The sequence below is a fragment of the Mustelus asterias genome, chromosome 20 (genome assembly GCF_964213995.1).
Source record: "Mustelus asterias chromosome 20, sMusAst1.hap1.1, whole genome shotgun sequence".
Classification (NCBI taxonomy): domain Eukaryota; kingdom Metazoa; phylum Chordata; class Chondrichthyes; order Carcharhiniformes; family Triakidae; genus Mustelus; species Mustelus asterias.
Window position 1 is genome coordinate 17,927,738 of NC_135820.1, and position 12,063 is coordinate 17,939,800.

The following is a 12,063-nucleotide window of genomic DNA, read 5'->3' on the forward strand; positions in this document are numbered from 1 at the left end:
ACTCACACACTGTACTTATTACTCCCCTCACTCACACACTGTGCTTATTACTCCCCTCACTCACACACTGTGCTTACTACTCCCCTCACTCACACACTGTGCTTATTACTCCCCTCACTCACACACTGTGCTTATTACTCTGCTCACTCACACTCTTTGCTTATTACTCCCCTCACTCACACACTGTGCTTATTACTCCCCTCACTCCCGCACTGCGTTTATTAATCCCCTCAATCACACAATGTGCTTAATACTCCCCTCACTAATACACTCTGCTTATTACTCCACGCACTCACACAATGTTCTTTATACTCCCGTCACTAACACTCTGTGCTTATTACTCCACTCACTCACACACTGTACTTATTACTCCCCTCACTCACACACTGTGCTTATTACTCACCTCACTCACACACTGTGCTTACTACTCCCCTCGCTCACACACTGTGCTTATTACTCCCCTCACTCACACACTGTGCTTATTACTCCCCTCACTCACACACTGTACTTATTACTCCCCTCACTCACACACTGTGCTTATTACTCCCCTCACTCACACACTGTGCTTACTACTCCCCTCACTCACACACTGTGCTTATTACTCCCCTCACTCACACACTGTGCTTATTACTCTGCTCACTCACACTCTGTGCTTATTACTCCCCTCACTCACACTCTGTGCTTATTACTCCCCTCACTCACACACTGTGCTTATTACTCCCCTCACTCCCGCACTGCGTTTATTAATCCCCTCACTCACACAATGTGCTTAATACTCCCCTCACTAATACACTCTGCTTATTACTCCACTCACTCACACAATGTTCTTTATACTCCCGTCACTAACACACTGTGCTTATTACTCCACTCACTCACACACTGTACTTATTACTCCCCTCACTCACACACTGTGCTTATTACTCACCTCACTCACACACTGTGCTTACTACTCCCCTCGCTCACACACTGTGCTTATTACTCTGCTCACTCACACACTGTGCTTATTACTCCCCTCACTCACACACTGTACTTATTACTCCCCTCACTCACACACTGTGCTTATTACTCCCCTCACTCACACACTGTGCTTACTACTCCCCTCACTCACACACTGTGCTTATTACTCCCCTCACTCACACACTGTGCTTATTACTCTGCTCACTCACACTCTGTGCTTATTACTCCCCTCACTCACACACTGTGCTCATTACTCCCCTCACTCCCGCACTGCGTTCATCAATCCCCTCACTCACACAATGTGCTTAATACTCCCCTCACTAATACACTCTGCTCATTACTCCACTCACTCACACAATGTTCTTTATACTCCCGTCACTAACACACTGTGCTTATTACTCCCCTCACTCACACACTGTGCTTATCACTCCCCTCACTCACACACTGTGCTTATTACTCCCCTCGCTCACACACTGTGCTTATTACTCTCCTCACTCACACACTGTGCTTATTACTCCCCTCACTCACACACTATGCTTATTACTCTGCTCACTCACACACTGTGCTTATTACTCTGCTCACTCACACACTGTGCTTATTACTCCCCTCACTCACACACTGTTCTTATTACTCCCATCACTCACACACTGTGCTTATTACTCCCCTCACTAACACACTGTGCTTATTGATCCCCTCACTCACACACTGTGCTTATTACTCCCCACACTCACACACTTTGCTTATTACTCCCCTCACTCACACACTGTTCTTATTACTCCCATCACTCACACACTGTGCTTATTACTCCCCTCACTAACACACTGTGCTTATTAATCCCCTCACTCACACACTGTGCTTATTACTCCCCTCATTCACTCACTGTGCTTATTACTCCCCTCACTCACACACTGTGACAATGACCAGCCTCAGAAACACACTGATTATTACTCCCCTCACGAACACACTGTGCTTATTAGTCCACTCACTCACACACAGTACTTATTACTCCCCTCACTCACACACTGTGCTTATTAATCCCCTCACTCACACACTGTGCTTATTACTCCCCTCACTCACACACTGTGCTTATTACTCCCCTCACTCACACACTGTGCTTATTACTCCCCTCACTCACACACTGTGATTATTACTCCCCTCACTCACACACTGTGCTTATTACTCCGCTCACTCACACACTGTGCTTATTACTCCCCTCACTCACACACTGTGCTTAATACTCCCCTCACTAATACACTCTGCTTATTACTCCACGCACTCACACAATGTTCTTTATACTCCCGTCACTAACACACTGTGCTTATTACTCCACTCACTCACACACTGTACTTATTACTCCCCTCACACACACTGTGCTTATTACTCACCTCACTCACACACTGTGCTTACTACTCCCCTCGCTCACACACTGTGCTTATTACTCTGCTCACTCACACACTGTGCTTATTACTCCCCTCACTCACACACTGTACTTATTACTCCCCTCACTCACACACTGTGCTTATTACTCCCCTCACTCACACACTGTGCTTACTACTCCCCTCACTCACACACTGTGCTTATTACTCCCCTCACTCACACACTGTGCTTATTACTCTGCTCACTCACACTCTGTGCTTATTACTCCCCTCACTCAAACACTGTGCTTATTACTCCCCTCACTCCCGCACTGCGTTCATTAATCCCCTCACTCACACAATGTGCTTAATACTCCCCTCACTAATACACTCTGCTTATTACTCCACTCACTCACACAATGTTCTTTATACTCCCGTCACTAACACACTGTGCTTATTACTCCCCTCACTCACACACTGTGCTTATCACTCCCCTCACTCACACACTGTGCTTATTACTCCCCTCGCTCACACACTGTGCTTATTACTCTCCTCACTCACACACTGTGCTTATTACTCCCCTCACTCACACACTATGCTTATTACTCTGCTCACTCACACACTGTGCTTATTACTCTGCTCACTCACACACTGTGCTTATTACTCCCCTCACTCACACACTGTTCTTATTACTCCCATCACTCACACACTGTGCTTATTACTCCCCTCACTAACACACTGTGCTTATTGATCCCCTCACTCACACACTGTGCTTATTACTCCCCACACTCACACACTTTGCTTATTACTCCCCTCACTCACACACTGTTCTTATTACTCCCATCACTCACACACTGTGCTTATTACTCCCCTCACTAACACACTGTGCTTATTAATCCCCTCACTCACACACTGTGCTTATTACTCCCCTCATTCACTCACTGTGCTTATTACTCCCCTCACTCACACACTGTGACAATGACCAGCCTCAGAAACACACTGATTATTACTCCCCTCACGAACACACTGTGCTTATTAGTCCACTCACTCACACACAGTACTTATTACTCCCCTCACTCACACACTGTGCTTATTAATCCCCTCACTCACACACTGTGCTTATTACTCCCCTCACTCACACACTGTGCTTATTACTCCCCTCACTCACACACTGTGCTTATTACTCCCCTCACTCACACACTGTGATTATTACTCCCCTCACTCACACACTGTGCTTATTACTCCGCTCACTCACACACTGTGCTTATTACTCCCCTCACTCACACACTGTGCTTATTACTCCACTCACTCACACACTGTACTTATTACTCCCGTCACTCACACACTGTGCTTATTACTCACCTCACTCACACACTGTGCTTACTACTCCCCTCGCTCACACACTGTGCTTATTACTCACCTCACTCACACACTGTGCTTATTACTCTGCTCACTCACACACTGTGCTTATTACTCCCCTCACTCACACACTGTACTTATTACTCCCCTCACTCACACACTGTGCTTATTACTCCCCTCACTCACACACTGTGCTTACTACTCCCCTCACTCACACACTGTGCTTATTACTCCCCTCACTCACACACTGTGCTTATTACTCTGCTCACTCACACTCTGTGCTTATTACTCCCCTCACTCACACACTGTGCTTATTACTCCCCTCACTCCCGCACTGCGTTTATTAATCCCCTCACTCACACAATGTGCTTAATACTCCCCTCACTAATACACTCTGCTTATTACTCCACTCACTCACACAATGTTCTTTATACTCCCGTCACTAACACACTGTGCTTATTACTCCACTCACTCACACACTGTACTTATTACTCCCCTCACTCACACACTGTGCTTATTACTCACCTCACTCACACACTGTGCTTACTACTCCCCTCGCTCACACACTGTGCTTATTACTCTGCTCACTCACACACTGTGCTTATTACTCCCCTCACTCACACACTGTACTTATTACTCCCCTCACTCACACACTGTGCTTATTACTCCCCTCACTCACACACTGTGCTTACTACTCCCCTCACTCACACACTGTGCTTATTACTCCCCTCACTCACACACTGTGCTTATTACTCTGCTCACTCACACTCTGTGCTTATTACTCCCCTCACTCACACACTGTGCTTATTACTCCCCTCACTCCCGCACTGCGTTCATCAATCCCCTCACTCACACAATGTGCTTAATACTCCCCTCACTAATACACTCTGCTTATTACTCCACTCACTCACACAATGTTCTTTATACTCCCGTCACTAACACACTGTGCTTATTACTCCCCTCACTCACACACTGTGCTTATCACTCCCCTCACTCACACACTGTGCTTATTACTCCCCTCGCTCACACACTGTGCTTATTACTCTCCTCACTCACACACTGTGCTTATTACTCCCCTCACTCACACACTATGCTTATTACTCTGCTCACTCACACACTGTGCTTATTACTCTGCTCACTCACACACTGTGCTTATTACTCCCCTCACTCACACACTGTTCTTATTACTCCCATCACTCACACACTGTGCTTATTACTCCCCTCACTAACACACTGTGCTTATTGATCCCCTCACTCACACACTGTGCTTATTACTCCCCACACTCACACACTTTGCTTATTACTCCCCTCACTCACACACTGTTCTTATTACTCCCATCACTCACACACTGTGCTTATTACTCCCCTCACTAACACACTGTGCTTATTAATCCCCTCACTCACACACTGTGCTTATTACTCCCCTCATTCACTCACTGTGCTTATTACTCCCCTCACTCACACACTGTGACAATGACCAGCCTCAGAAACACACTGATTATTACTCCCCTCACGAACACACTGTGCTTATTAGTCCACTCACTCACACACAGTACTTATTACTCCCCTCACTCACACACTGTGCTTATTAATCCCCTCACTCACACACTGTGCTTATTACTCCCCTCACTCACACACTGTGCTTATTACTCACCTCACTCACACACTGTGCTTACTACTCCCCTTGCTCACACACTGTGCTTATTACTCACCTCACTCGCACACTGTGCTTATTACTCTGCTCACTCACACACTGTGCTTATTACTCCCCTCACTCACACACTGTACTTATTACTCCCCTCACTCACACACTGTGCTTATTACTCCCCTCACTCACACACTGTGCTTACTACTCCCCTCACTCACACACTGTGCTTATTACTCCCCTCACTCACACACTGTGCTTATTACTCTGCTCACTCACACACTGTGCTTATTACTCCCCTCACTCACACACTGTGCTTATTACTCCCCTCACTCCCGCACTGCGTTTATTAATCCCCTCACTCACACAATGTGCTTAATACTCCCCTCACTAATACACTCTGCTTATTACTCCACTCACTCACACAATGTTCTTTATACTCCCGTCACTAACACACTGTGCTTATTACTCCCCTCACTCACACACTGTGCTTATCACTCCCCTCACTCACACACTGTGCTTATTACTCCCCTCGCTCACACACTGTGCTTATTACTCTCCTCACTCACACACTGTGCTTATTACTCCCCTCACTCACACACTATGCTTATTACTCTGCTCACTCACACACTGTGCTTATTACTCTGCTCACTCACACACTGTGCTTATTACTCCCCTCACTCACACACTGTTCTTATTACTCCCATCACTCACACACTGTGCTTATTACTCCCCTCACTAACACACTGTGCTTATTAATCCCCTCACTCACACACTGTGCTTATTACTCCCCTCACTCACACACTTTGCTTATTACTCCCCTCACTCACACACTGTTCTCATTACTCCCATCACTCACACACTGTGCTTATTACTCCCCTCACTAACACACTGTGCTTTTTAATCCCCTCACTCACACACTGTGCTTATTACTCCCCTCATTCACTCACTGTGCTTATTACTCCCCTCACTCACACACTGTGACAATGACCAGCCTCAGAAACACACTGATTATTACTCCCCTCACGAACACACTGTGCTTATTCCTCTGCTCACTCACACACTATGCTTAATACTCGGCTCACTCACACACTGTGCTTATTACTCCCCTCACCCACACACGGTGCTTATTACTCTGCTCACTCGCACACAGTCCTTACTACGCCTCTCACTCGCACACTACTGATTATTTCCCTCACTTACACACTGTGCTTATTACTCCCCTCATTCACACACTGTGCTTATTACTCCCCTCACTCACACACTGTGACAATGACCAGCCTCAGAAACACACTGATTATGACTCCCCTCACGAACACACTGTGCTTATTACTCTGCTCACTCACACATCGTGCTTAATACGCTGCTCACTCACACACTGTACTTACTACTCCCCTCACTCACACACTGTGATTATTACTCTGCTCACTCACACACTGTGTTTATTACTCCCCTCACTCACACACTGTGCTTATTACTCCGCTCATTCACACACTGTGCTTATTACTCCCCTCACTCACACACTGTGCTTATTACTCCCCTCACTCACACACTGTGCATGTTACTCCCCTCACTCACACAATGTGCTTATTAACCCCCTCACTCACACACTGTGCTTATTACTCCACTCACGAACACACTGTGCTTATTACTCTGCTCACTCACACACTGTGCTTATTACTCTGCTCACTCACACATTGTGCTTATTACTCTGCTCACTCACACACTGTACTTACTACTCCCCTCACTCACACACTGTGATTATTACTCTGCTCACTCACACACTGTGTTTATTACTCCCCTCACTCACACACTGTGCTTATTACTCCGCTCATTCACACACTGTGCTTATTACTCACCTCACTCATACACTGTGCTTATTACTCTGCTCACTCACACACTGTGCTTATTACTCCCCTCACTCACACACTGTACTTATTACTCCCCTCACTCACACACTGTGCTTATTACTCCCCTCACTCACACACTGTGCTTACTACTCCCCTCACTCACACACTGTGCTTATTACTCCCCTCACTCACACACTGTGCTTATTACTCTGCTCACTCACACTCTGTGCTTATTACTCCCCTCACTTACACACTGTGCTTATTACTCCCCTCACTTACATACTGTGCTTATTACTCCCCTCACTTACACACTGTGCTTATTACTCCCCTCAATCACACACTGTGCTTATTACTCCCCTCACTCACACACTGTGCTTACTACTCCCCTCACTCACACACTGTGCTTATTACTCCCCTCACTCACACACTGTGGTTATTACTCCACTCACTAACACACTGTACTTATTACTCCCCTCACTTACACACTGTTCTTTTTACTTCCCTCCCCCACACACTGTGCTTATTACTCCAATCACTAACACACTGTACTTATTACTCCCCTCACTTACACACTGTGCTCTTTACTCCCCTCACTTACAGACTGTTCTTTTTACTCCCCCCCCTCACACACTGTGCTTATTATTCTCCTCATTAACACATTGTACATATTACTCTCCTTACTAACAACCTGTGCTAATTACTCTCACGACTAACACACTGTGCTGATTACTCCCCTGAATAACACATTGTACTGATTACTCACATCACGAACAAACTGTGCATTTTACTCAGCTCATTCACACATTGTGATTATTGCTCCCCTTACTCACACACTGTGCTTATTACTCCCCTCACTAACACACTGTGCTTATTACTCCCCTCATTCACACACTATGCTTATTACTCTGCTCACTCACACACTGTGCTTAATACTCCCCTCACTCGTACACTGTGCTTACTACTCCCCTCACTCACACACTATGCTTATTACTCTGCTCACTCACACACTATGCTTATACTCCCCTCACTCATACACTGTGCTTATTACTTTCCTCACTCACACACTGTGCTTATTACTCCCCTCAATCACACACTGTGCTTATTACTCCCCTCACTAATATGCTGTGCTTATTACTCCCCTCACTCCTGCACTGCGTTTATTAAGCCCCTCACTCACACAATGTGTTTAATACTCCCCTCACTAATACACAGTGCTTCTTACTCTACTCACGAACACACTGTGCTCATTACTCCCCTCACTCACACACTGTGCTTATTATCACCTCACTCACACACTGTGCTAATGACTCCCCTCACGAACACACTGTGCTTATTACTCTCCTCACTCACACACTGTGCTTATTACTCCCCTCACTCACACACTGTTCTCATTACTCCCCTCACCCACACACTGTGCTTATTACTCCCCTCACTCACAAACTGTGCTTATTACTCCACTCACTAACACACTGTACTTATTACGCCCCTCACTCACACACTGTGCTTATTACTCCCCTGACTAACACACTGTGCTTATTACTCCCCTCACTCACACACTGTGCTTATTACTCCCCTCACTCACACACTGTGCTTATCACTCCGCTCACTCACACACTGTGCTTTTTACTCCCCTCACTAACACACTGTGCTTATTAGTCCACTCACTCACACACTGTACTTATTACTCCCCTCACTCACACACTGTGCTTATTAATCCCCTCACTCACACACTGTGCTTATTACTCCCCTCACTCACACACTGTGCTTATTACTCCCCTCACTCACACACTGTGCTTATTACTCCCCTCACTCACACACTGTTCTTATTACTCCCATCACTCACACACTGTGCTTATTACTCCCCTCACTAACACACTGTGCTTATTAATCCCCTCACTCACACACTGTGCTTATTACTCCCCTCATTCACTCACTGTGCTTATTACTCCCCTCACTCACACACTGTGACAATGACCAGCCTCAGAAACACACTGATTATTACTCCCCTCACGAACACACTGTGCTTATTAGTCCACTCACTCACACACAGTACTTATTACTCCCCTCACTCACACACTGTGCTTATTAATCCCCTCACTCACACACTGTGCTTATTACTCCCCTCACTCACACACTGTGCTTATTACTCACCTCACTCACACACTGTGCTTACTACTCCCCTTGCTCACACACTGTGCTTATTACTCACCTCACTCGCACACTGTGCTTATTACTCTGCTCACTCACACACTGTGCTTATTACTCCCCTCACTCACACACTGTACTTATTACTCCCCTCACTCACACACTGTGCTTATTACTCCCCTCACTCACACACTGTGCTTACTACTCCCCTCACTCACACACTGTGCTTATTACTCCCCTCACTCACACACTGTGCTTATTACTCTGCTCACTCACACACTGTGCTTATTACTCCCCTCACTCACACACTGTGCTTATTACTCCCCTCACTCCCGCACTGCGTTTATTAATCCCCTCACTCACACAATGTGCTTAATACTCCCCTCACTAATACACTCTGCTTATTACTCCACTCACTCACACAATGTTCTTTATACTCCCGTCACTAACACACTGTGCTTATTACTCCCCTCACTCACACACTGTGCTTATCACTCCCCTCACTCACACACTGTGCTTATTACTCCCCTCGCTCACACACTGTGCTTATTACTCTCCTCACTCACACACTGTGCTTATTACTCCCCTCACTCACACACTATGCTTATTACTCTGCTCACTCACACACTGTGCTTATTACTCTGCTCACTCACACACTGTGCTTATTACTCCCCTCACTCACACACTGTTCTTATTACTCCCATCACTCACACACTGTGCTTATTACTCCCCTCACTAACACACTGTGCTTATTAATCCCCTCACTCACACACTGTGCTTATTACTCCCCTCACTCACACACTTTGCTTATTACTCCCCTCACTCACACACTGTTCTCATTACTCCCATCACTCACACACTGTGCTTATTACTCCCCTCACTAACACACTGTGCTTTTTAATCCCCTCACTCACACACTGTGCTTATTACTCCCCTCATTCACTCACTGTGCTTATTACTCCCCTCACTCACACACTGTGACAATGACCAGCCTCAGAAACACACTGATTATTACTCCCCTCACGAACACACTGTGCTTATTACTCTGCTCACTCACACACTATGCTTAATACTCGGCTCACTCACACACTGTGCTTATTACTCCCCTCACCCACACACGGTGCTTATTACTCTGCTCACTCGCACACAGTCCTTACTACGCCTCTCACTCGCACACTACTGATTATTTCCCTCACTTACACACTGTGCTTATTACTCCCCTCATTCACACACTGTGCTTATTACTCCCCTCACTCACACACTGTGACAATGACCAGCCTCAGAAACACACTGATTATGACTCCCCTCACGAACACACTGTGCTTATTACTCTGCTCACTCACACATCGTGCTTAATACGCTGCTCACTCACACACTGTACTTACTACTCCCCTCACTCACACACTGTGATTATTACTCTGCTCACTCACACACTGTGTTTATTACTCCCCTCACTCACACACTGTGCTTATTACTCCGCTCATTCACACACTGTGCTTATTACTCCCCTCACTCACACACTGTGCTTATTACTCCCCTCACTCACACACTGTGCATGTTACTCCCCTCACTCACACAATGTGCTTATTAACCCCCTCACTCACACACTGTGCTTATTACTCCACTCACGAACACACTGTGCTTATTACTCTGCTCACTCACACACTGTGCTTATTACTCTGCTCACTCACACATTGTGCTTATTACTCTGCTCACTCACACACTGTACTTACTACTCCCCTCACTCACACACTGTGATTATTACTCTGCTCACTCACACACTGTGTTTATTACTCCCCTCACTCACACACTGTGCTTATTACTCCGCTCATTCACACACTGTGCTTATTACTCACCTCACTCATACACTGTGCTTATTACTCTGCTCACTCACACACTGTGCTTATTACTCCCCTCACTCACACACTGTACTTATTACTCCCCTCACTCACACACTGTGCTTATTACTCCCCTCACTCACACACTGTGCTTACTACTCCCCTCACTCACACACTGTGCTTATTACTCCCCTCACTCACACAGTGTGCTTATTACTCTGCTCACTCACACTCTGTGCTTATTACTCCCCTCACTTACACACTGTGCTTATTACTCCCCTCACTTACATACTGTGCTTATTACTCCCCTCACTTACACACTGTGCTTATTACTCCCCTCAATCACACACTGTGCTTATTACTCCCCTCACTCACACACTGTGCTTACTACTCCCCTCACTCACACACTGTGCTTATTACTCCCCTCACTCACACACTGTGGTTATTACTCCACTCACTAACACACTGTACTTATTACTCCCCTCACTTACACACTGTTCTTTTTACTTCCCTCCCCCACACACTGTGCTTATTACTCCAATCACTAACACACTGTACTTATTACTCCCCTCACTTACACACTGTGCTCTTTACTCCCCTCACTTACAGACTGTTCTTTTTACTCCCCCCCCTCACACACTGTGCTTATTATTCTCCTCATTAACACATTGTACATATTACTCTCCTTACTAACAACCTGTGCTAATTACTCTCACGACTAACACACTGTGCTGATTACTCCCCTGAATAACACATTGTACTGATTACTCACATCACGAACAAACTGTGCATTTTACTCAGCTCATTCACACATTGTGATTATTGCTCCCCTTACTCACACACTGTGCTTATTACTCCCCTCACTAACACACTGTGCTTATTACTCCCCTCATTCACACACTATGCTTATTACT